Source organism: Vicugna pacos, chromosome 9 (assembly GCF_048564905.1).
Source record: "Vicugna pacos chromosome 9, VicPac4, whole genome shotgun sequence".
Taxonomy (NCBI): Eukaryota; Metazoa; Chordata; class Mammalia; order Artiodactyla; family Camelidae; genus Vicugna; species Vicugna pacos.
In genome coordinates this window covers 58,112,492-58,139,201 of record NC_132995.1, presented here as the reverse complement: position 1 = coordinate 58,139,201, position 26,710 = coordinate 58,112,492, and the positions used below count along the sequence as shown (strand labels likewise).

General features: G+C 42.0%; 1 long non-coding RNA gene across 1 annotated transcript in view; it reads left to right on the top strand.

Annotated features, from left to right (window-relative positions):
* The window catches only part of LOC140698242 (uncharacterized), a 76,235-nt gene that overhangs the window by 35,359 nt on the left and 14,166 nt on the right, over nt 1-26,710 (top strand). Inside the window, exon 4 of the long non-coding RNA XR_012075882.1 lies at nt 2,955-3,036. This is a non-coding gene — a long non-coding RNA (uncharacterized lncRNA). The remainder of the gene's footprint in view (nt 1-2,954; nt 3,037-26,710) is intronic.

Here is a 26,710-nt window from a genome sequence, read left to right as displayed (position 1 = left end):
GAACATACACTGACACATCATTTTCACCCAAAGTCTGTAACTTATATTAGGGTTCACCCTTGGTGGTGTGCATTCTGTGAGTTCTGACAAATGTATAATGACATGTATCCACCATCATGATCTCATGCAGAATAGTTTCATTGCCCTAAAAATCCTCTGTGCTCTCCCTACTCACCTCTCCTTCCCCCGAACCCCTCAACATCCACTTATCTCTTTACGATCTCCATAGTTTTATCCATTTCATTTTATTTCTGCATATTCCACACTTTTAGATGTCCTCGAAAAATAAAAGTAGCATCTCACTCCTCTGGGACTGCATTCTGAGTGTATGAATGTGCTACGAAATATAAATGCATCTGTTCCTGGGCAGGGTTTTCTTTTTTACCCCTTGCCCTCCTGAGACGTGGAGCTCATTGAGTCAAAAGCTCAGGCGGCAGCATCTGGCCATAAGAAGACATCTTTTCAGGCCCTGTTTATCTTTGTCTTGGTACCCTCATCATAGTAATGAGGATGGGTGGAGATTTAAAAGCAAACATGATCTAACAAATAAGCCAGACCACTTCTTAATCCAGCATCCCGAACAAAAGACAGCATTTCTCAGAATTTGCTCACCAGGGGGGAAACACTCTCATCTGGTTCTGTAATAACTTTCACTTTACACACACACACACACACACACAAACACAACACATATAGTTTTAAGTCTTATACTTTTATAAGGACTCCTAAAGAAAGGGTCTTCGATATTTAGACCATATTTTTAAAATTTTTGTGATATTTTTCTTGGCTAGGAGTGCTTTAACAAATAAGACCATCCAAACTGGAAAGCTTAATCCTATTTTTTACATTACAACTGAACAAAAGAGCACAGAGTAGTAGGAAATCCACTATCCTTAAGATATTTTAATTCTATTGTATAGAGAAGATATGAAAAAAGGGAAATTTTCTTAGTTCACAGAATCCCTTTATCTTTCATCACAAATATATTATTTGTATTCTTAAGATATCACTATCCATCATAAGGGAATTTCTGAAAATAATATATGCAGCATGAATAGTAGATAGATTTATTCTATACACGCAATATTTGCTTGTGTCATATACTATATAGGCACATGCTTTTGTGAATGTATTTATAAAAACATATATAAACGTAATTTCACTGGTGAGCTGTCTCATTGAAATGGTGATGTGGGTCCTCAGCCTGGCTTCCTTTGTATCTCGGTACCTCGGGTCTCAATGGTGATGGAGTGGGAGACATCCCATCGGAGTCCCAGAAGCCCAGGTTTGTGTTTGTGTATGGGGAGACTTAATGAGAACAGAATGGCTTTCTTTCCCTCGCTTCCCCAACCCCATCTGTTCAAACAAAAGGCTGAAAGGGAAAGAGAACCGAGACCCTGCTGGTCAAGGGGGGAGGAATAATAACACATATCCTTGGGCAACATTTCAGCACATGCAACCCTTTTATACTGTGCTGGAGCTTTTATTCAGACAAAAGGAAGTCGGGCCAATGTAGGTTTCATTTAAAAAAAAAATCACTATTTAAAAAAAATACATTAGGCCCAAAGTCTAGTTTCTTTTTCTTTTTTTTTTTTTTTCAATGACTGCATTTGTAAGTCGAGATTAAAACATGGAAAATATGTAGGAGGAGATAAAAGCAATTTGGTTGTAGTGAAATCCACTGAGTGACCCACCTGTGCAGGGAGTCATAGAAGGACAGTTTTCACTTAACTTTGCATCAAGTTCAAGATCCTAGTAATTAACATTATCACAAAAGGAGTGAGAGAAGGCACGTCCCATTCTGCCTAAAGAGAGTTGATGGAAATATTGAAATTTCCAATGGACAAGAAAACAGATTGCCCTCTGCCCCTCAGGTCAATGGCTTGTCAATGGAAGCCTGGCAAGCATCTCTCTGGAAAGTCTAAGAACTTTCCCTAGAAGTTCACTGAGGCTGCCTGGCTCCTAGCGATGGCTCCTAGAATACCAGTGCGACGTCTTCAAGAGATTATTTTACAAGGCTTTCTGACGCTCTGATACTTGGTGCTACTTCTCAAGGCAGGATAAGAAAAGACTTTCTGGATGTTACTCCACTAACTTCGGGCCTGAGCTATTGGATGTTCTTACCACAGAGGGGAAAGCGAATTTGCCATCAAACAACTAATTTTCTGTCATCTATATTACAAATCTTATGTCTTAATAAATGACTCATCACGATAACTGTGTTGCCATCATGGACAGACAGTCTTATCATTCTTTTGAAAGTACAAAAAATCAAGTCTATCTTCTCCTCTTGAGTGGACTTGGATGTCATCGACCCCCCGAGACAAGGAAGGTGAGAAAGGAAAAAATTCACAGAGATCAGCAGGGAACTAGATGTTCAGGGCACTACATATTTGGGCAAGGAAGGAGATCATGTCTTCAAAAATATCTCCCAAAGGATGAAAAAGAGAAAGGAAGTGGAAAAGAAAAAGAAGATGTGAGCATTAAGAAATGTCCTTTTGGAACCTCCTGGAATTGTGAATGTCCAAGGAAACATCATAGGGAAATGCTGTCAGAGACCCTTAGGACCCACTGACGTTTGGAGAGCTAATGCCCCGCCTAGGAGGTCGATGGGCATGAAAGGCAAATCAGACCTAAAACCTAGGGAGGCACAGACTCTGAAAACCGGAGACATTTCCTGAGAGGGGTCCCTTGAAAGTAAGGCACAAGTTTAACAAATCTTGATCACCTTAATAGCAATATTTTCTCCTAAGTGTTCCTCATCACCATGGAGTCAACATTCAATTATGCTTGTAAATAGAAGGGGCAGTAGAGAAAAGACAGTCCAGAGACAGTGATTGATCAAAACCGTATTATCTGGCTTTCACTTGCCTCATTCTTTTTTACAGTGCATTTTCTTTCCTCATTATTTATTTTTACTTGGACTAATTTTAAAATGAGTTTTTGTTCCCCAGGTACTTCCGTCAGGGTTGGCCCAGGATAAAAAACACACCCTTCAGGATCCACAGAGGATGGAATCCACCGTGTTAATAACCGGTGAGCTGCATGCATTTGCCTACTCCATCTCCCTTCTCTATCCCTAAAGGAAAAGAGGAATATAAATATGCCTACTTTACAGAATAGATGAGTTCTTCAAGGCTTGACTACAATAGTAGTTTTTGGTGAACAGAATTCTATTTTGCTGCGGATGCCGATCTAAAAACTACAGTTGTGCAACAGATGAAAAGCCTTGCTCTGGGCGTTGGGGTGGGTAATAGGAACCGTACTGAAAAATGAGATTGTTAAAGATCATGCATTTATTTATTTCAATTTTTAAAATTTATTTTAATGGGGGTACTGGCGAACCCAGGACCTCATGCGCGCTAAGCATGCACTCTGCCCCTGAGCTATATACCCTGTCCCCACCGAAAGGTCATGCATTTAAAGGAACAGTGATCTGGCTAATTGTTGGGTGACTGTCATTATCCTGTCCACACTAAGTCCCCGGAGACAAGTATACTGTGGTAGTTATGACAAGAGCTCCCCTGCCCCAGCCCCCAACCCTACAGTTTCCGGCACCTTTAAGGAGTGTTGTTCTGTTAGTTTCTGCCATTGTTTTGTGTAAGAAGGTAGTCATACGAGTCAATGGGACCCCTTCTCCCTGCCGTCATTGACAAGGTGTATATACGTTTGAAAGAGCTGCTGTCTTCTGAGCATTTGACTTAAATGTAGATAATCATTCATCGTGAAAGACTGAACAGAGGCTGCGTGTGATGTGGACAGGCTGGCGCCCAGTGCATGTGGGGAAGTGGAGGGTGTGGTCTGCTGGGTTTGCGGCTTGGATGTTTATCCCGAAGGTGATGAGGAGAAGCTGGAGGTGGAAAACAGGGAGGATGTGAGCAGATCACTGCAGCAGTAGTGCTTACAGTCTGTACCTCCTTTAACTAAATGCTTCGTCACTAGATGAATGAGTGACATGAAGCGATTCCTGCATAAAAACAGCGGACCAAAGAAACGGGAAGTTCAGAGTCACTCCTCAACCCTTGGCGTGAACTCTCTGTCAGCCACATCTTGGCGTAAAAGCGAAAACAACATAATGAGCTCTGACACAAAGTCAGCCCCCAAATTAGAAATGATCAAGACTTTTTAAGGAGCAAATTTGTGTCATTAAGTACAGGGCACAATTATGGTGTAAATCGCGTTTTCATGAAGTGAGGTATTTTTTTGGCCATGTCTGCCATGAAAATCTAGAGAGCAGTCAAAAAGTACAAATATCCAGTTATAAAATAAGTCAGTCCTGGGGATGTGATGTACAGCATGGTACAGTTGATAATACTGTATTGTGTATTTGAGAGTTGCCAAGAGAAGAGATCTTAACACGTCTCATTACAAGAGAAAAAATATTGTCACTGTGTGTGGTGATGGATGTTAACTGAACTTGTGATTATTTTGCAATATATACAAATAACCAAATCATTATGTTGTACACCTGAAACTAATACAGTGTTATATGTCAATTATATCTCAATAAAAAAAATCTAGAGGGGAAATAAACAGCATAGAATCACAATTTTGAATTACTGCATGTTAAACTAGTTTTTTTTTTTGCTTTTTTTAATTTTTATTTTTTATTGAAGTGTAGTTGATTTACAATGTTAGTTTCAGGTGTGCAGCAAAATGATTCAGTTTTACATGTATATACACATATATATATTTTCAGACTCTTTTCCATTATAGGTTATTACAAGAAATTAACTCTAGTTCCCTGTGCTATACAGTAGGTATTTGCTTTTTAATAAGTTTATACATCTCACTAAAAACATTATTATGAATTATAATATTGAAAGAGGGTTTCTGTACCATTAATGAAGTAAAATAATTTTGCTCGCTACTTCACAATTTGGGCACAGCTCAGCAGAAATAGCTTGCCTTTGCTCCACGTGGCGTCACCTGGGTCAGCTCAAAGGCTGGGACCTGAATCATCTGATGTCAGGAAGTTAATTGGTCAAACTGACCAGGTGGAGCTGACCGTCAGCAACTCTCCATGTGGACCAGCTATGTTTCTATGTCAGCTCAGGGCCCCAAAAGGCACACATCCCATGAGAAAAAACACAAAGGAGAGCAGTATCTCTTCTTATGTCCTAGTCTCACTGGGTGGTGCCAGAGTTCTGCCCAGGTCCCAGGGCAGGGATCACAGACATCACCCTTCAGTCAAGGAGTGTTAATATCACATTGCAAAAAGAGCAGATTATGTTGACATGGCCATCTATGGAAAATATAGTCCTCCAAATTATCTTAGTATATTTAACATATTTTGCATAGTACGTGTTCATGTTTTATCCATAACTAAATATGTATATATTTATGACAGTGTCAAAATATTTCATAAATTAGTGTACATAGTCAAAATTGTTGGAAAACCTCTAATGTAGGAGATTGGAGGTAAATAACACAATGTGTGTTTGCATAGCATGACAGGCACTCAATCCATTTGTTTCTTTATACTACCTCACTGGCCTGGGGGCTAGCAGAAGGTCAGCACCTTGCAAAAGCAGTGTTGCACTAGGACTCCTCACATTAATTAGCCTCCTTCCCCTTTACTTTGATAGTCCATTATGCCTTTGGTAGGTACCGCATTTCCCACATTATTTTTCACATTCAAGTTATGTATGTAGATGTCATATGGGGCCAAGTCTTAGCTCTGAAGGATGCTTGGTACCTAGTGGGTGTCCCTTTCCCCAAATATTGAGTAGAATGGACTTGCCAAAGTATTAGGACCTTTCCTGCAGGGGTAGAAGGTGGTGGTAGGATAGCTGATTGACTTAGGAGGAGGAGAAGGGAGAGGGCGCATGCTCTGATGGTCTATTTCTCAGACCAGCAGCTCTCCCTAGCATGTCCTGTTCATCCTCTGAGCCAGCTCGGAGGGCCATAATAGTAAGTGAGGAAGATGACCGAGCCCTTAATCCAAAGAGCAGTAAATATCTACCTCCCACCTTTGGCACAGGTGCCCAGGGCTCATGGTGTGCGGATATAGCTGCAGATTTGCAGTCATAACATGTGTCCCTGATGTATATAACCTTTGGGCAATTAACTCTTAGTCTCCTCATCTAAAAGGAGTGGAGTTATTCTAGTAAATTCTCAGGTACCTTGCAGCTCAAAAACGTGATTCTTTTTTTTTTTAATTGAAGTATAGTTGATTTATAATGTGTTAGTTTTGGTGTACAGAAAAATGATTCAGTTATACATATACATATTCTTTTTCATATTCTTTTTTATTATAGGTTATTACAAGATATTGAGTATAGGTCCCTGTGCTATATTGTGGGGCCTTGTTGTTTATCTATTTCATATATAGTAATTTATCCTAATTTATCCTGATTTATCCCTCCCCTACCCCTTTCCCTTTTGGTAACCATAAGTTTGTTTTCTATGTCTGTGTGTCTGTTTCTGTTCTGTAATTAAGTTCATTTGTATTATTTTTTAAGATGCCACATGTAAGTGCTATCATATGATATTTGTCTTTGTCTGACCTACTTCACTTAGTATGATGATCTCTAGGTCCATCCATGTTGCTGAAAATGGCATTATTTTGCTCCTTTTTATGGCTGAGTAGCATCCCATTGTATAAATATACCACATCTTTATCTACTCATCTGTTGAGGGACATTTAGTTTACTTCCATGTCTTGGCTATTGTAAATAATGCTGCTATGAACAGTGGGGTGCATGTATCTTTTCAAATTAGAATTTTCTCCAGATATATGCCCAGGAGTGGGATTGCTGGATCATATGGTAAGCCTATTTTTAGTTTTCTGAGGCATCTCTGTACTGTTTTCCATAATGGCTGCACCAAACTACATTCCCACCAGCAGCGTAGGAAAGTTCCCTTTTCTCCACACCCTCTATAGCATTATTGTCTGTGGGAAAAGGTTGTGATTCTTGAGATCCCTGAGATGTGGTTCTATGTGGGTAGTCCTGATGAAGAAGCAAAGGTGGCAGTCCTGATTCATGGTCTGGATACGACACTGTCTTCCAGGCTGGTGGTTTAATGAAAATCATTGAACACGTAGATTATTCCCCAATGACTTGCCTAGCAACTGGCCCAACATAAGTGCTCAGAATATTTGTTGAGTGTGCTGTAATAAAGAATACAGCTGGTCTTTATCCCTGGTTCCCGGCACAGAGTTCCAAAACTTCTTGGAATGTCCTGAGTGACAGTACTGTCTTTTATTAGCATGAGTCCCTTTTGACCATACCTGAGCTTATGCTAACGAGCTGACTCTTGATGGCCCTTTAAATAATTTCAGTGCAGAGACTGGCGCTGTCAGAAAAACCAAGCAGGTGATTATAATGAGAGAGTTGGAACTTTGAACCCCAGCCCTGATCTCTGGGAAGAAGGGGAGGGGAGCTGGAGACTGAGTTCAATCACATGGCCGATGATCTAATCAATCCTACCGGTGCAATGAAACTGAGGAGGAAAACGGCACCAACAATCAGGAGAGCGTGCTGGGTGGTGAAGAGGTTGATGTACTGGGAGGGTGACGCCAGAGAGGGCGCAGACGCTCTGTGTCTTTCTCCCCATGAGCTGGCCCTTTGCATCTCTTCCATTAGGCGGTTCCTCAGCTGTGTGTAGCCTTTAGTCATCCTAATGAACTATCAAACCTGAAGGAGGGACATGGAAACCCCCTAATTTGTAGCCAACTCAGAAGTGCAGGTGTCCTGAGAACACCACTTGCAGCTGGCATTTGAAGTAAGGGCAGCCCTTTATCTTGTGGCATCTGACACTCACTTCAGCATCCTTAACTTGTAGGGTCAGGGCTCACGCCAGGTAGTTAGTATCAGAACTGAACTGAATTATAGGACACCCAGTCGGCATCAGAGAATTGGTGTTGGAACATAGTATTTGTGTGGGTAATAATAAATGCCACTAATGAGCCTTACTGTGTTCCAGACACTGCTCTGAGTGCTTCACATATATTATTACCTCATCTAGTCCTCAGGACAAAACTGTGAGGTGGAAGTCATTATCAGCCCTGTTTTATATGTTGAAAACTGAGGCATAGAGAGGGTAAGGCATTTCAAAGTTACAACGCTGGTAAACAGCAAAATTGGGATTTAAACCCAGAGCCCACATCCTAAACCACTATGCTGCCCCGCCCCAGTCCCACCGCTCAGCTCTGTCTCCTTGAGCCCGGGGCAGTGGAAACAAAACCAAGAGTCAGACTTGAAGATGTTTGGGTGAACCTGATGGCAAACATTCAGAAATATGGAAAGAATTTCTTCGGAGACACTTCATAAAAGAGGCTGTGATGCAGTTGCCAGTTCCAGGAGAATTCAAAGGATGCCACATGCCTCATCTCTACTCGGATATTAAGTGTGAAATTCCTCGGACCCTATTAATCAAAGCAATCACCAGAATCAATATTCATTAAGCAGCTGTGTGCATGAACAAAAGTTAATCACAAAGAAGGCGTAGATGCTGCTCCCAAGTTGGCTCTATCCAAAAGGACAGATAACACTAGTGGAGACAAACCTTTGTTTCTGTCTTTGAAAAAGAGAGGGTAGAGGAGATTCTCACTTATCTCAGTGGATGTGAAGCGCTCCACAGCTGCCCCTGTGCCCTCCTCATATCTCTTTCTATGTAAAGTATTTTCTATTTGGAGGACAGAGCCAGACTAGATTAATAGCAGGGCTGGTGACCCTTATCTGTAAAGGGCCGTGGCCTCTCATAAAAATACTTAATAGAGTTCTTTCCCTTTAATTGCATGCCACAATCTTTGGGGGCCCATCCATCTCTATGGATGCTCCAGGCACCAGCCTCGCTTTATAACGTGGTTCTGCCTGAGTGTGGAATCAGCTGATGAGGCCAGGGGTCCCAAGGCAGTACACCATCTGGTCAAGGTCATGGGTGGCAGATTACCAATTAGGAAGCATGGCAGGGAGGATGTTGTGTGGCTGGGGGCCAGGAATAGATGGTGGATCAGCTATTAGTAGGTGTTGCCACAGATTAATACGCAAATCTTTGCTCTCAGGGGATCCTGCATGAAATCTTAGATTTGGTCATGAGGCGCTTTCAGAGGTGGATAATGAAGCAACTTTATTAAAAGATGAGCATGCACTTAGAGCAGTGGGTTTCAAACTTTAATGTGCATCTGCATCACCTGGAGATTTTGTTAAAACGCAGTTTCTGGTTCAGTGGGTCTGAGGTAGGCCTGAGATTTTGCATTTATAATAAACCAGGAGATGCCAGTGCTCCTGGGTGATGGACCACTCTTTGAGCAGCAAGGTTTTGGAACACATCCTATGTGGTTCTCTGTTACCCCTCTGGAAGACTTCCCTGAAATTTTTTCCATCACTGGAACTTGGTTTCTATAGTCAGGCCTTCTTCTCAACACCTTAGATTAAACGAGGTTTCTCTTGTATGTTACCAGTGAATAAGAAAGACCTGGTCCCTAAACTTCCTTTTTCTTTTTCTTTTTCTTTTCACATACTTTTTAATCATAGAAATGTTCCATTTTAGCCAACTCAAGTATCATATCATTCAACCTGTGAGCTCTTCCTTGTCTGTCTCTAACATAAGGACCCTTCTTTTAAGGTGAACATAACCACAATCCCATTATCATTCTCAACAAAAATAATAACAATTTGTTAATATCATAATATCTAGTTTGTGTTTAATTTCAGGTCATTGTCCCCCAAATGTCTTTTTATAGTTGATTTGTTTGAATCAAGAACAAAATCTGATCTACAAGTTATGTTTGATTTGTATCTTAAATCTCTTTTCATCTCTAACAGCTCCTCCATTTTATTTTATTTGTGATTCCATTCCAATTATTTGTTGAAGAAAACTAAGGTGTTTGCTCTATAGAATTTCTCTCCTTCTAAATTTGTCAGATTGCATCCTCCTGGTGTCATTTGACATGTTCCTTTAACCCCAATATTTCCTGTAAAATAGGTAGAGAATCCAGAGACTTGACTAGACTCAGTACCATTTTTTTTTTTCAGTAATAATCCTTAAATAGTGCTATGTAGTCCCTACTCTCTTCCACTGGGAGGAACACCTGACTGGTTGTTACCCTTGTTGAGTTGTAAGGACTGATCCTTGGGTTCGGGTGACATTGACTTGCACCATCAATTACAAAGACTTTCATCGTCCTTCGGCTCCCAGTGTTAGGCATCAGTGATAACCCTTGTTTGTGCTCTTGGGAGTGTTCCTGTAGCACTCTGTGCTCCCCTATGACACCTCTTTATTCCTCCATTTTCTCAGCTTTATGCTGAATTCCCTCAAGGCAGGATCCTGGCTCTCTTCAGCACCTAACCCAGTACCTGGCATAGAGTTAATACCCAATAAATAGCTATTGGTTGAGTGAATTCTGCCCCTAACATCTCCTGAGATCAGGGGATGCCTGCCAGGGATTGGTTCTTAGGGCCCATTCTTTGTAGAGGCGTTCGAGACTTTTAAAAGTCTGGTGATAGAGCAGGAATTCCTTTCTAGAAATTCTACCATTTTTGGACTTGGCGTCACCTTAGAGACGAGGTACTTAAGGCATGACTGGGGCTCCCAGGCCCCATGGTGCCACAGAGGAGGTAAGGAGAGAAGAAGCAAGGGTCTTTCCCAAACTTTGAGTGAGGGAACAGATCTCTCGGGGTCAGATACGTGGTCACAGGCAGAGACTTACTGAGGGACAGAGAAGTGCCTGCTTTCGAGGGAAGCAAGGAATAGTCCTGGCAACAACTTCCCACATGCCCGTTTGCTCATTTGAACCCCCGATCACTTATTCTCTGAGTAGAGAGATCACTGATGCTTGCACCGAACTTTTTTCCCTTTTTCCGGGACGTCTTTGAATTTAACAGCCCTCGTGTGGGATGGTTTTTCCAAACTCTTCCACTCGTGGGATGATAGATGATCTTTGAACTTCTCCAGTGCGTTTGTGACAGGGCCTAAGGGGTGAGGAGTTGCTGGAATATCCTAGCACAGGGGGCAAGATCTTAGCTTTGGAGACTGAAGGATTAATAACAGCACGTCCAGTAGGGGGAACTCTTATCAAAGAAGATGTTGGTGGTGTTTTGGAGTCAAGATGAAATGTTAAAAGGAGGTATTTGCTGAGGTCGTGAAGACACCCCTTAAAAGAAATATGTAAGATTAAGAGACAACTTCTTATTTTCCAGGTTCCAAATGCTAACAATCTCATTCTATCCCCCAGCCTCCCCTCTGCCAATGTGAATCTACACACAAATACACAAGCTTATTCTTTAAAACAGTGGTTCTCAACTGAGAATGATTTTGTCCCCTAGGAGAAAGTTGTCAATGTCCCGGGACATTTTTGGTGACCAAGACTGTGGAATTGCTACTTGCATCTAATGATGACAGGCCAGGAATGACACTAACCATTCTACAGTGCATAGGACACCCCACAACAAAGAATTCTCTGGTCCAAAATGCCAGTTGTGTTGAGGTTAAAAAAACCTGCCTTCAAACAGTTTTGTTTCTTCACCAACTGTAGTCACGATCCATTTGCACAAACTCTGAGGTGCTTCAGTTCAATGTCTTTCACCCGAATTCCTAAAACCCCACTCTCAAGTTCCCTGGACTCTCCCTTCAGAATTATCCAAGGAACAGTTCTGTAATATTCTTCAAAACCAAAGGTCTCAACTGCATTATTTTTCTTGTACCAGCTGATCTCTGCCACATCCTCACCCAGGTACCCCATTCCCTTTTGTGTGTGTGCTGTTTTCTTAAGCTTTGCTTTTCAAATCTCATATTGTTTCAGGAAAGACAGAACAGAAATACACGGAAAAACAAATGAAAACACCTCTGGTTAAAATATTTATTTTTCTTGAATACGCTCTGCATTCCCCAGAGCTAAGAAAGGTCCCACCAAGTTTCAATTAACCATGGCACTTTGGGGAGCCACTTGAATTCCAATTTAAGACATTAATGCTTGATAGAAAATGCTAGGAGGTTTGAACCTTTGCTGAACTTGAAAACAGAAAGTTAAGGCATCTCTGCCATCAGTGAGTTTCTTTAAATATTTTGATGAAGGTGGTAGAAAACCCAAATAATAGAGTTACTGAAACTCTCAAGTCCTAGCTCTTTTCCTATAAAATAAAGGGTGTCTCCTGGCTCCCTTCCAGCTTCAGACTCGGCACCAGTGCCCACTCTTAGGGACAAGGGGCTACACTGAACATCTTTTTGGAAGTTGTCAGAAGAGCTACAAGCGAAGTGGGCGGGATGAGTTGGACTGCAAATAGGGAAGATGTTTCAGTAAAGTTGTCTCACCCCCTCATGCCTTTTCCTGGGAGTGCCACGAGTTCCTTAAATCATCACCCCCGCCTCCTCCTCCTCCTCACTGTAAGCCAAGTGCTGATGTTTTACCTACTTGTCCTCCGTCTTCAAGATAATTTTCTAAAGACCATAGAGTATAAGCAAGGTTGGGAAGGATGTAAATGTATTGGTTTAGGCATTTGTATTGGAGGAAGGGAGTTTGGGATGAGAGTCCAATGGAAGGAAAACTTCTGAAAAAGCCACACCTGCTCTCAAGTTCTCGAGTCGCCAATGAGACAAGCCGACCTGCTCAGCCTCACTGCCTGATGACGTCCAGATTAGTAGATGCCACGTGCGGAGTTCCCAGCCTTTTGTATTTCTTCCCTTAGAACTGTAAACGGCCTAGATCGTCAGCTTTCTCAGTCTGTGGATGTAGGTGAAATGACTAACCCTCAGCTGAGCTTTTTATTTTCACGCCACTTGCGCCCACCTGCCTCGCCTCTTCAGGCCCTTCCCTCCCCCACCCCCACGCTTTGGATAGTCCTGGAGAGGTGCCACTACCAGAGCTCACAAACCGCTACTGGCACCTGACATCTTTTTCCTCTTGCACCTCCCTCTAATTGATATCCGCCAATCACGAAGCTTCAAGAAGGAGTGGCAATACTGATCCTTTAAATGATGTCCTCCCGTCCCAGGAAGACAAGATCTGTTCCAGGAGGCTCCTCGTCACCACCGGTCCTTATAGTGCCAGGCTGTGCTCCATTTTTTTAGAAAAGTGGGGAAAAATCCTTTCCTTGTCTCTGTATGGACCTGCACAGCTGCCATTCAACGCTTTGCCCAGAGCTGAATAAAATACCTTCAGGAAAACAGTCTGCTTCTGATGCAGCGAATTGGCCGAGAACACACGCGCACGCACACACGTGCGCACGAGTTCACACCCATAGGCTCACATAAACAAGCAGCAGCAGAGTTAAAATCTCTGTCTAGAAATTTTCTTTTCTCAAATAAGCAGGGTCTGCGGAGATGCACCCTGGCCTAAAACCTGGATAACTTTTGTCCAATAGCGTACATTTCTCTTCTTCCAGCTATGGTGTCTCAAGCATCCCACTTCACAATTATGTGCTCTGCTTTCTCTTTCCACATCTAAATTTATTTTTTTCCCCACTTTTTAAAAAAAAATTCTTTCTTTATTGAAGTAGTTGATTTATAATGTTAGATTCACGTGGATAGCAAAAAGATTCAATTATACATCTATCTAAATTTCTATTCAAAGAATTTTCTCAGATTAAAAGAACAGCACCTCTACTTCTTACAAGACATACGTCTCTTGCAACTTTTGAATCGTAGTTTTAAAAGTTACATATCCTTCCCATGAAGGCCTCCAAACAATTAGGGCAGAGCCTCAGTCAGAGCGCAGGTTCAGATTTCTTTGGGCTTCTTGCTGGAGCACGTGACCTGGGAATTGCTTCTTCCTAAGGAGAGGACAGTGGACGAGGAGATGGGAGCCGAAGGCATAACTTCTGTCTTCTGTATCCTTCCCTAGAGACCCTTGCCTTTTCCCGCTCAGGGATCCTGGTCCTAAGTGGGATGTTAGACTTGAAGGCCTGCAGTAGATACAGCAAATTGCCTGACTCGGCCTCCATCCTCACCTCCTGGTATGCTTCTTGGGCTGCAGGTGCTGGAAAGTTCCATGTTTCATTTCCCAAGCTTTCCTTTGCAATTAGGATCTTGTGTGCAATTCAGGTCCTGCCTGCCACTCACAGGCACGAGCAGGGTTTGGATGGCGGAGGTGAGGCAGGAGACGTCTTCTTGCTCCAGGGGCTGTTGTCGTTGGTGGGCAGGGTCCTGGCCAGAGGCCTGTCCTGCAGCAGTGTCAGGCTCTCACTTACTGGTGTCTGGGGGCTGCTGTGGGGGCGGTGGCAGTGGCAGAGGGCACGGATCCTTGGTCAGCAGCTACGGCAGTGTGGACCTGATCTCAGTGCTTCTGGTGCTGGTTTTCCAGAGCCCAGCCCAGAATCCACTCCTCTAGCTCTTTCAGTAACTTGGTCCTACCTCCTTTCCTGTATTAAATTCCTTTCTGCTCAAAATACCAGATTTCTGTTTCCCACTTTGAACCTTGCCTCAGACATGGTCGTAAACAGATGAAGAACCTCTGTCTTGCTTTCTGCTAATTGAGTTGCAGAACTGAGGGCCCCAGGGTAGCAGAGGGTGGGAGATAATGAACAAGAAACAGAGCCAGGGTGTGGCAGGGCCTGGCCCCAAGCTGCTTGACAAAGATGTTCAAGGATGTGTTCTTCAAAGTCATTAGTTTAACTCAACTATCATAAAAAGTTCCTAGTGCCGAGGCTTGGAGTTGAAGACAAGGATGGGCTTGGACCGCCCATTGTGCATAAGTACCTGTTAATCTAAGTTCTGTTCTGAATAAATGTGACGAGGCGGTGGGCCCCACTCATGCACAGATCTCATGTTCTATAAACAATCAAAGTGGGAAAAGAAAGGAGTCAGATTGTGCACAAAAAACTTACATTCACACAAAACCAAACGTCAGATTTCCTGGCCATAGCTCATACCCATTGCTGAGAAGTTTAATCTCCCTGCTGTGCTACAGCATGTTATTCGAGTAACCTACACATTTACAGCCCAGCGATGTATTGCGTTTCTAGAGCATACTGCAGATCCTCACATCTGCTGTTCAGAGTAAATAATGTTTTACAGTATCCAGAAATTGCCTACAGTTATGGGTCCAATTTTGACACAACTGTCTGGCAAAAGAAACGACCTGGAAGGGTGGAAGGAGGATGTTAGGTTTTCTGAAAAGGCTGAAGAGGAAAGGTAATGTGTTGAATAACAGAGGTCAGAGTCAAAGCAGGATGGGAGAGGCCACTGGGAGAACAGCAGGGTGACCTTGGATTTGGGATAAACTGGAAAACAGCCTCTGGTGTTCTGGGCATTCCTGCCCACCTGTTCCGTGCAGCACACACCGTGGTCCACTTGGGTTGTTTGCGTGGGACCTGACTCTCAGGATGCCCACTCTGGGGTGAAACTCCACGTTTGGGCTGCATGCTGTCCCAGCTGTCCCATTCGCTGTCAACCCGGGGTAGAGTGGTCAGCGGTCCTCTGGGACCACCCTCAGGCTCAATGATTTATTAGAGGAACTCACAGGACTCAGGAAAGCTTTCATACTCATGATTAGAGTCTATTACAGGGAAAGAATACAGATTAAAATCAGTACATGCGGCAAAGTCCAGGAGAAACCAGGTGCAAGCTTCCAGGTGTCGCCTCCCAGCAGAGTGACAGGGACATGCTTAATTCTCCCGGCAGCAGTGTGTGAGAGCACATACATGTATTGCCACCTAAGCCTCGGTGTCTAGGGGTTTTACTGGGGGGCTGTCCTGTAGGCATGCCGTGCTGTGGGGCTGACGTCAGCCACTCGGATGCCAGCCCCCAGAGCAAAACAGGTGTTCACCCCAAATCACATTGTTAGCATAAACTATCTGCTCAAACTGGTAACTCACGGGCCAAGGCCTCAGGCCGACAAAAACACTTTCATTAGGCTGACTATTCCAGGGGCTCAGAGCTCATCTCCCAGGGGCTGGCCAAGGGCCATTCCTGGAAATGTGCGGGGTTTGAGAAACCTAGACCTTCCGAGCTACCCCTTTCCTGCCTGGGGACAGCACACTCCTCCTGGTCAGTGGCTTCAGGACTAAAATTTCGCTTCAGAGAGACTCAGCACCCCCAGTAGCCGTGCTTGGTTGTCATGTGCACCCAAGCAGGCTGGCTGCACTGGGCAGAAGGACTGATGGAGAGGTGCTGCAGGAGGAGGCAGCTGAGGACACAGTCATCCTCAGGGGACCCTTTGTTCCCACCCAGGGCCATTTAGCAGATGTCACCCATTTTACCCTTAAACACTTCTCCAATCTCACCTGTCTTCTGCATCTCTGCTCTCCTTCACCTGTACCATCCCAGCAGCCTCCTCCCTCATCTCCTTGACTCCTGTTTCTTCCCTACTGAACATCCTCCTGCCCCTCCTCCAGCCTCCTGCCTCCTCGGCCTCTCCTCCTCGCCTTTGGTTCTCGGTAGAGAGCTTGTTGTCCACACCCGCCCTCCTGTCTGGGTCACGGATCTCTTCCCCCTTCCCCACCTCAGCCTCACCCTCTCCTCCTTCCGGACTGAGCCTAGGAATCACCTAGGAAAGCCTTCCCCAATTTCCTCTTCACCCCATGAGCCAGGTTAGCTGCCTGCCCTCCTCTGTGCATTATAATTCACTCGTCTGCCTCCTTGTCTAGACTGTTCTCATTGAAGGCAGAGATTAATTTTTTATCTTAAATTCCTAGTACAGTGCCTACCACATAGTAGGCGCTCTGTCATTGTTTAGTGTGTGAATACATGAATGAATAAATGAAGACGTGTATGAAGAGATGTGAGAAGGAGCCCACATGAGCCAGACTTGTCTTGCCTGCTAGTGAGGAAGAGTGTCTTCCCCTAGGCAGTGTCATACAGCCATTGGAAGCACAGACTCTGGGCGTGTGTCTCAATTCTGCCCCTTAGTAGCTAAGTGAGCTCAGGCCAGTTACCCCATCTCTCTGAATCTCAGGTTCCACATAGCAAACCAGGGCCCCTCAGAGGGTTATTGTTAACATTAAGCAGCATGAGATGTCAGAAGTCCCTGGCGCAGGGCCTGCCACACAATGCTTCGTCTAGGGACATGCGCTCATCACTCCTAAGCGATTTGCCTCTGCATCCCATCTGGGCTTCCAACTGGACAACGGGAAAAGCCCTCATGGCTGTAACTCTCCTGAATTTCCAAGTCCTACAGTCAGCTGATGGCAAAATGCCCCATGTGACTGAGGCTGGGATTTGGGTCGTGGGAGGGGGAGCTAAGTCCCATGCCTGGGCACTGCTGGCATGGTTTACTTGGAGCCTTTCCTTCGAGATCTCCTGTGCACTTGCCCCCCTTGATTCCAGGAGCTAAATGGCCACAGGTCCTCTGAGTCTACCTCTCAGAACTCTAACCCCAGTCCTCATGTTGCTAGTAGTAGACTCTAGAGTTCAGGCCCTTAGCCCTGAATCCGAAACCACTAAAATCATGTCCTGTCCTCCTCTCTCTCCCCTAACCATCTGCCTCTGGTCCATCCTCAAACACTGTGCAAGTTCACCATCCTTGGGGGGTCACTATGAAGGCTGAGTGGGTGAGGGTCTGTGAAGCGTTCAGCATGGTGCCTGAACCACAATGGGCAACCAGTCCGTAAACCATCCTGATCATCAGATCTGATGCTGTCATTCCTCTGCTTAGGCGCTTTCACTCGGTTCCACACTGTTTAGAATGAAGTTCAAATTCCTGAGCACAGCATTCAAGACCTTCAGTGATCAGAACTCCACTGACCCTGAACTTTTTCAGCTTTGTCCTTGTCTTGAGCCATTCCTTTCTCTTGGAATGAGTTTTCCCATTTTGCCTGTTGAAACCTGCCCACTGAGGCCCAGTGCAAATACAATTTCCATGAAGCATTTCCTGATTCACTTAGTTGTAATTAATCACTTTTTCTCTTGGGCTCCCAAAGGGTTTAATTTCTATTTCCACCCGACCCCCTTTTGCCCTGTGTTTGTATTAGTTAATTCTGTTATCAGACTTCTTGCCTCCATTCAACAGGAGAATAAACCCACAGTGCAAACACATGCTTGAATTGCTGAATTCAGGAGATGTTGACAACCAACAATAGAAAATAGACCAAGACTGCAAAACAGAGCTGCAGGCAGGTCTACTGGAGTTGAATTCGAGAAGGTGCATGAGGGCAACATGCCAACAACCAAGTTGGGCTTCCAGGCATCAGCGAGATGTGGTAATCACTGGTCCAGGGAAGATGGCTGCTCTTCAGAGAGGACGTGGACTTTATCTGATAGGACACTGAGGATTAACTCATGGGCTATGCTGCCTCAGAGACACGAGAAAAGGGAGGCAGTTTATATCTCTGCTTCCTCTCCCTTCCTCTTACCAAGTCAGGTGAAGGAGAGGGTTAGAGAGAAGAGACCTCTAACCACGCACCCAGCGTGGGAGGGAGTGGGATCCCTGCCGCACGTGGCTTTGAGGAGAGTCCAGTCCTCCGTGAAGGACAACAGAGGGTGGGCCTTGGGGAAAAGGGAAACACATCCCCCAGCTGACGCTGTCACAACTCCTTCTCAGACACACAACTCCCCTACTCTTCCTTCATTCCTGCTGGAATTCCCCCCCATTTCTCTTGTTAATTCTTTTTCTCCTCTTCTTCGTCAGTCCTGCCCATATCTGAGTCACCTGAGGATAACTTCTCCTCCACAATTGTCTCAATGCCCAGACCATCAGCTTCCTCATTCCAGGTTAATATGTACAAACACAGTTTCTTTTCCTAGCATAAGTAAGTGGTAATTCCCAATGACAAGTTTCAGGAAAGTCATGGAAGACAGGGGTGCTTTCCATCACGCAGAGTTTGGGAATGAATGCCCTTGTGTTGAATCGGCCTACACCCTCCCATCACAGCTGGGGTGGAAATGCGAAATGTACCATCGTATGACTTTGGCCTTGAACAGCCTCCATGGGAAATTATCACTCTGTTTTATTTAATTAGCCTTTGGTGGACAACTTTCCTGGAAAGCTAACACCTAAGGTGCTCCATGAGGCTCAGAGGTAAGAGACTGGGGACAATACTGGGGATTTGTCATTGCCAAGTTTTTCTCTATTCATGGAAAAGAGTTGTCTTGCAGCACGCTCCAGCTTTCATTGCTTTTATTCCATGATCATCAAGGACTCTTCAGATTATAATTCCCTTTGCCTGTAGGCTCACCACAGGAAGTCGATGTGATGGGCAGCAGACTTGAGAATTCAGAATACTTCACGTGATAAATTTAAAACTTAGGATGTGATTTGAGAGGGGGGGGGAATTGATGTAAGACTGGAGACAGATAGCATTAAATACTCTGTCTCCTGTTTCCTGGCTCCTACCCTGTCCTCACCAGTCCACATATTTTTATCTAAGTGAGTAAATGTACAGCTCTAAAGGGTAAAAATAAAAGGAATAAAAGAGCAACCTTTGGCGAGATGGAGGTGGGAGTGGGGAGAAGCCTGGCTTGCGGGGTCATGGAAGGATGTAGGGGCTTGTCTTGTGATGGGGCTGGAGGTTTTCAGAGCCCTGACTGAGGGAGTCTCGTCCTTTTACTCCATCATTTACTTTCCCAAATTACTGCCTGTGAGTGTAGATGGAACTCAGCAAACTCACTTAATTTATAGCTTACTTTTCCCTAGTATGCATGAGTAATCAAATCAATTAACTCCCGGAACTCAATAAAAAGAAAAGAAGTCCCTCATGGGGCACAAGGATCAGATGGAAAAGATGGGAAGACAGCATCACCTAGTTCTTGTTTCCCCACCCCTGGTCCTGGCACGCAGCCCCTAGGGTTGGGGAATATCACACGTGGGTTGGTGAGCAACTTCTCATCTCTTCCATTTGGGAGGAAAACTTCCAAAATAAGGCTGTGTTTATAGGTGTCCAGCTGATGAAAAGAAAGCAATGCAAGTGGTAGCAACCCACGTTTGACAACAGGATTCAAATCTTTAAGGGTCTCCTGTTTCCCATGACTGTCCCATAAATAATCATATTCCCATGGTCTGACTTCCCCAGGGCTATGATGTCAGAAGTGGGGGCTTATCTTAAATTGGCTATTGTCTCCTAATATCCAGGCAGAACAGATGTCTAATTACTATTGACCTAACTCCTTTCTCCTATTTAGGGAAACGTTCATAAATCAAAATATTTTTCTTACAGTTGATCAATATAAAGCTATCTTTTCATTTGTGATCCATTAAAAAATTTTTTTAAAATTTACCTAAGTAAATAGTTAAGAAACTAAATAGTTCAAAACAAGAGTTTATAATAAAACGCCACGAGCCTTTACCCCTCTGCCCACGTCTGCTCTCCAAAGGCAACCAATTTTAACGATAACTAGTCTCAATTCTTACGATGGTTCCTCCCAGGCTCTAAATCATCAGATTAGCACAGTTAGGCGTTTTCTGTTAGCTCCTGTTAAGGTGGGTAATACTTTAGCTGTCTACATCTTCTCCACTCTTCTGCATTCCCACGACATGGTAACAGAACTATTTTTTAATTTCTCTAGCTTCAGCAAAATTTATAAACCCTTCTTTCCTGTTTGATCGACTCTGATTTCTGACTTTGTGAGTTAAGGGTAGGAAAAGCCCTGCACTTCTTTTCACCTTTCCTCCTCCCCTCCTCTCCCACAGCCGCCATCACCTGTGCTTTGCTTTTGCACTTCTAAGACTGATAACGTCTGTTCTGTAACTCTTATTAAGGCTGCCATCATTTGTCTCTCACTTTATTCTGTAAGTTAAAAATCAATAAACCAAAAAGACTTGAATCAATGAAAAAATACATGTTCTTGGACAGGAAGACACAACTTCAGAAGGATTATTTTCTTCCTAAGTTAACTTATACATTTAAGGGAATCCCATAAAGATGCTATCAGACCTTTTTTTTTTCTTGGGCTATATAAGTTGATTATAAAGTCCACTTAGAGGGGAAAACAAGCAAGAATAGCTATAAAAACTCTGAGAAGAGGAGCAGCAGGGCTGGGTTGAGGATCTAGGTTCACCAGGTATGAAAAACACATCACAAAGGTTCATTGACCACGATGAAAACAGGATGGCATTTGTCCATGAACAACAGAACAATGGGAAAAGATCTGATAAAATCCAGCGCTATTCAACTTCATGTAGAAATTTAATATATGATTAGGGAGAAATTCTGTGATTAGCTAAGGCACATTTAGAACTGTCTTCTTGGTAAACTGACCTTCTTACCATATGAAGTATCCTCTTTATCTCTGGGAAGACTTCGTGTCTTAAATTCTACTTTGTCTGGTGTTAATATAACCACATCACATTTCTGATGATTCCTGTTTGCATAGTATACCTTTCTCCATCCTTGTGCTTTTAACCTATTGGAACTTTGAATTTTAAAGTGGATCTCTCTTTGATCTTGTCATTATTTGCCCTAGGAGAATGTTGGAGTTGAACTGTAATTTCAGATATTTTTGGTTCACCTTTGAATTCTACTCTTAAGTTTCCAGAATCCAGTCACTACGAGAAAACATAGAACTAGATGATTTCTCTGCTTACTAGTGGCTCCTCCACTGAAAAAAACAACTGGGTAAAAATCCCACTTCCAGGAATCTGCCCTCCATATACACTGGCAAAAATACCAAAGACATATGCTTAAGATTATATCTTGCAGTGCTGTTTATAGTAGTAAAAGCCAAAAAAAAAAAAAAAACCTTAATGTCCATCAATAGGGAACTGTCCTATAAACTATGGTCTCTCTACACAATAGAATATTGGACGGCTGCAAAAAAAGGAAATACCTAGGAGTGGAATGATTGGATTGTCATGTAAGCATATGTTTAGCTTTTGAAGAAACCAACAAAATATGTTCCCACAAAAACTGGCACATGAATATTCATAGCAGCTTTATGTGTAAATAGCCCCAAACTGAAGGTAATCCAAATATCTGCAAGTAGGTGAAAGGGTAAATAAGGTGGTATATCCACTGAATGGAACACTCCTCAGAAATAAAAAGGAGCAAACCAGGGAACACCTACAACAGCGCGGGTGAATCTTAACAACATTGTGCAGAGTGAAAGAAGCCAGGGAGAGGGGAACACATATTCTGTGATTCCATTTACATAAAATTCTAGAAAATAAAATTTATGTATAGTGACAGAAAGCAGATCAGAAATTGGCTGGGGACAAGGGTGATGGAGGAATTAATGACAAAGAGGCCCAAGGAAATTTCTTGGAATTATAGTTGTGTTGTCATGGTTGTGGTGTATACATATGTCAAAACGGGTAAAAGTTTACACTTCAAATATTTTCAGTTTATTATTGTGTTTTTAGCTTATTATTTTTGTATTTAAAAATATTTTTAAAGGAATGTAAATATTTCTACATGTCCTTAATGGAGTGATTTCCAGGATATAGTAAATAAAAACATGATATGAAAAAAAGTACATATGGTAGGCCACTATGGAAAAATTGAAAGATATGATATTTATCTCCCATCTAGCTATCTATATTTTGCTTTCATATATATATATATATTTGCTTATATAAAAAAGTGAAGGATAAATCATAAAAACAAGTTTTCTGTAGGGAGAGGGAGGAACCATGGTGGAGGTGGTAATGGAAAGATAAAGTTGATTCTTTAAATACACCTAATTCTATAGCTATGACTTTCGAAACATGTAAATTGTCTGCATAATTCTGAAACAAAATTTAAGAAGCAATTCTGGAAAACTGGAAGCAAAATGAAGCAAATGATCTCAACTATATATCCAGTTGTTGGTATTACCACAGAGAGAAAAACTATTTAAAGTAACTTTAAAATACAGTAAATGTAAGTATGTGTCTCTAGTGGTGTATAACTTCAGACGAAAAGAATTGCCAGAAACAAATCTTAAACTGTTTCAGCTATATTTGTCCCAGTAATGTTGTTTTGTATATTCTGATCCTGTATTTTTTTTCATGGAGGTACTGGGGATTGAACCCAGGACCTCATGCGTGCCAAGAATGTTCTCTACCACTGAGCTATGCCCTCCCCCTGTATCGTATTTTTATGTAGGATAAAACAAATACATAAGTAATTATGCAGGTGTCATTGAAAACTGGTATATTTGACCTGGGAGAAAGGAGAGAGAGATATAAAATCAAAAAGGGCAGCTAACGGCCCTATCATCTTGAATTTGGATTGGGAGAAATGATTTATCCTAAAGCAAATAAGCAAATAAACATATTTCCTAGCCTTTTAAACTGAAAAGGTATTGTAACAATGACCAAGCCAGCAGAGGTGAGAACCCCTGTTCCCAGACTGGTCTGTCAGTACCACTGTGCTCTGAGAACTAGAGCACCTTGGAGAAACGGCTGGTTCAAGGTGTGGGGAAGGAAATGTATAAGATGATGCTGCGACATCTTGTCATAGAAAAAGCAAGAGTATTATGAAACATCCTGAGATCATGTCAAAAGGATCTAGCAGCCAACCTAAAAAGGCTCTCACAGGCAAAGGATGGGACAATTTCAGCATTAATAAGGATAATAACTACAGTTGATGGAAATGTAGCACTTACTTTAAATCCATGATTTTTATGAACATATTGAAAACTCATTAAAAATCGTATTAGTTATCTTTGTAGGATACTACAGAAAACTGGTAAATAAGGATTAGGATGCTAGTGAAAGCTGGTAAATAAAGAGAAAAAAAACGACAATTTATCCTGTCTTTCCTCTCTGAACTACCCCTCAGGTAAACCAAATAGTTGGTGACTGGAAGTTTTTCTCTGTAGAAGTGTCCCAAATAATAAGTGAAGGAGGAATGATGAAATTAGAAAACTCAATCTACAGTTGCTAAGTTAATGAAGGTAGGTCATGATCATCAATGGCTGCTAATATCAGAGACCAAACAAACATTTGAGCCTCCTGATGGAAGTGCAAACCACTGCCTAAAAAGCGGACTTGCCAGAAATTCAAACCTGAATCTGGTCAAGTTTCTGGATCTACTTACTAATCTATAAAAATGCAAGGGACAAAGGAGATTTAATTAGAAAAAATCCAGACTGTGGGAAAGTCAATAGGAAAAACAATTTGATTTCTTTCTTTTTTTTCTTGAAGTACAGTCAGTTACAATGTATCAGTTTCTGGTGTACAGCACAATGTCCCAGTCAGGCATATACATACATATTTTTGTTTTCATATTATTTTTCATTAAAGGTTGTTATAAGATATTGAATATAGTTGCTCGTGCTATACAGAAGAAATTTGTTTTTTAATCTATTTTTATATATAGTGGCTAACATTTGCAAACCTCAAACTTACAAATTTATCCCTTCCCACCCTCTTTCCCCAAAAACCGTTAAGATTATTTGCTATGTCTGCAAGTCTGTTTCTGTTTTGTAGATGAGTTCATAGTGTCCTTTTTCCCCATTTTTTTTTTTTTAGATTCCACATATGAATGATATCATATGGTATTTTTCTTTCTCTTTCTGGCTTACTACACTTAGAATGATGATCTCTAGATCCATCCATGTTGCTGCAAATGGCACTATTTTATTCTTTTTTATGACAGTAGTATTCCATTGTATACATAGACCACAACTTCTTTATCCAGTCATCTGTCGATGGACATTTAGGTTGCTTCCATGTCTTGGCTATTGTATATAGTGCTGCTGTGAACATTGGGGTGCACATATCTTGTCTAATTAGAGTTCCCTTGGGATATATACCCAGAAGTGGGATTGCTGGATCATATGGTAAGTCTGTTTTTAGTTTTTTGTGGAATCTCCATACTGTTTTCCATAATGGTTGCACCAAATCACATTCCCACCAGCAGTGTAGGAAAGTTCCCTTTTCTCCACACCCTCTCCAGCATTTATCATTTGTGGACTTTTGAATGATGGCCATTCTGACTGGTGTGAGGTGATATCTCATTGTAGTTTTGATTTGCATTTCTCTGATAATTAGTGATATTGAGCATTTTTTCATGTGCCTGTTGGCTGTTTGTGTGTCATCATTGGAGAATTGCTTGTTTAGGTGTTTTGCCCATTTTGGGATTGGGTTTTTTTGTTTTTTCATTATTAATTTATATGAGCTGTTTATATATTCTGGAAATTAAGCCTTTATCAGTCTCATCGTTTGCAAATATTTTCTCCCATTCCGTAGGTTGTCATTTGTTTTGCTTATGGTTTCCTTTGCTGTGCAAAAGCTTCTAAGTTTAATTAGGTCCCATTTGTTTATTTTTGCTTTTATTTCTATTGCCTGCATAGACTGACTTAGGAGAACATTGCTAAGATTTATGTCAGAAAATGTTTTGCCTGTGTTCTCTTCTAGGAGACTTATGTTGTCTTATCTTATGTTTAAGTCTGTAGCCATTTTGAATTTACTTTTGTGTATAGTGTGAGGGAGTGTTCTGATTTCATTGATTTCATTTGGCTGCCCAGCTTTCCAAACACCACTTGCAGAAGAGACTGTCTTTTCTCCATTGTATATTCTTGCCTCCTTTGTTGCAGATCAATTGACTGTAGGTGTGTGTGGGTTTATTTCTGGGCTCTCTATTCTGTTCCATTGATTCATATGTCTGTTTTTGTGCCAATACCACACTGTTTTGATGATTGTAGCTCTTTTGTATTGTCTGAAGTCTAGAAGGGTTATGCCTCCAGGTTTGTTCTTTTTCTTCAGTATTGCTTTGGCAATTCTAGGTCTTTTGTGAGTCCATATAAATTTTAGGATTAGTTGTTCTAGTTCTGTGAAGAATGTCCTGGTAAATTTGATAGGGATTGCATAAAATCTGTAGCTTGCTTTGGGTACTATGGCCATTTTACTATATTAATTCTTCCAATCCAAGAGCATGGGATATTTTTCCATTTCTTTAAATCATGTTTAATTTCCTTAATCAGTGTTTTATAGTTCTCTGCCCATAAGTCTTACACCTCCCTGGTGAGTTTTATTCCTAAGTATTTTAGTTTTTTGATGTGATTTTAACAAAGGATTTTTTTTTAAATTTTCCTTTTCTGACATTCCATTGTTAGTGTAAAGAAATGCAAGAGATTTCTGTATGTTAATCTTGTATCCTGCTACCTTGCTGAATTCATTTATCAGCTCTAGTAGTTTTTGTGTGGAGCCTTTAGGGTTTTCTATGTATAGTATCATGTCATCTGCATATAGTGACAATTTTACCTCTTCCCTTCCAATATGGAGCCCTTTGTTTTCTTTTGCTTGTCTGGGTGCTGTGGGTAGGAAGGAAGCTATTTTTTAAAAGTTGGATTTAGAGATAAAATTTACATTCACTTATATTTACTCTTTCTAGATATACAGTTTCCTGAAATTTCACAAACATACAGTCATATAACTTCCACAATCAGGATGCAAAATATTTCCATCACCCCCAAAATTATCCTCACACTTCTTTGCAGTCAATCCCCATGCCTATCCCAAATCCCAGCAACCAGTGGCCTGATTTCGGTCCCTATATTTTTGCCTTTTCTAAAATGTCATAGGTATGGGCTAATACAGTATGTAGCCAATTGTGTCTGACTTCTTAGCATAATGTTTTTGAGAATCGTTCATGTTAATGCGTGAAACAATAGTTTATTCTTTTTAACTGCTGCATAGTGTTCCACTGTATGGATGTACTGTAATTTGTTTATCCATTCACCAGTTGATGGACATCTGGAACCTTTCCACTTTAGGGATATTATGAATATAGCTGCATATGCATATATTCACGTATATGTCCTTGTGCGAACAACATATTCTTTCATTTCATTTGTGTAATACCAAGGAGTGGAATTGCTAGGGTGTATGGTAAGTGTATGTTTAGCCCTATAAGAGACTGCCAAATTATTCTCATAAGTGGCTGTACCATTTTACATTTCCATTAGCAAT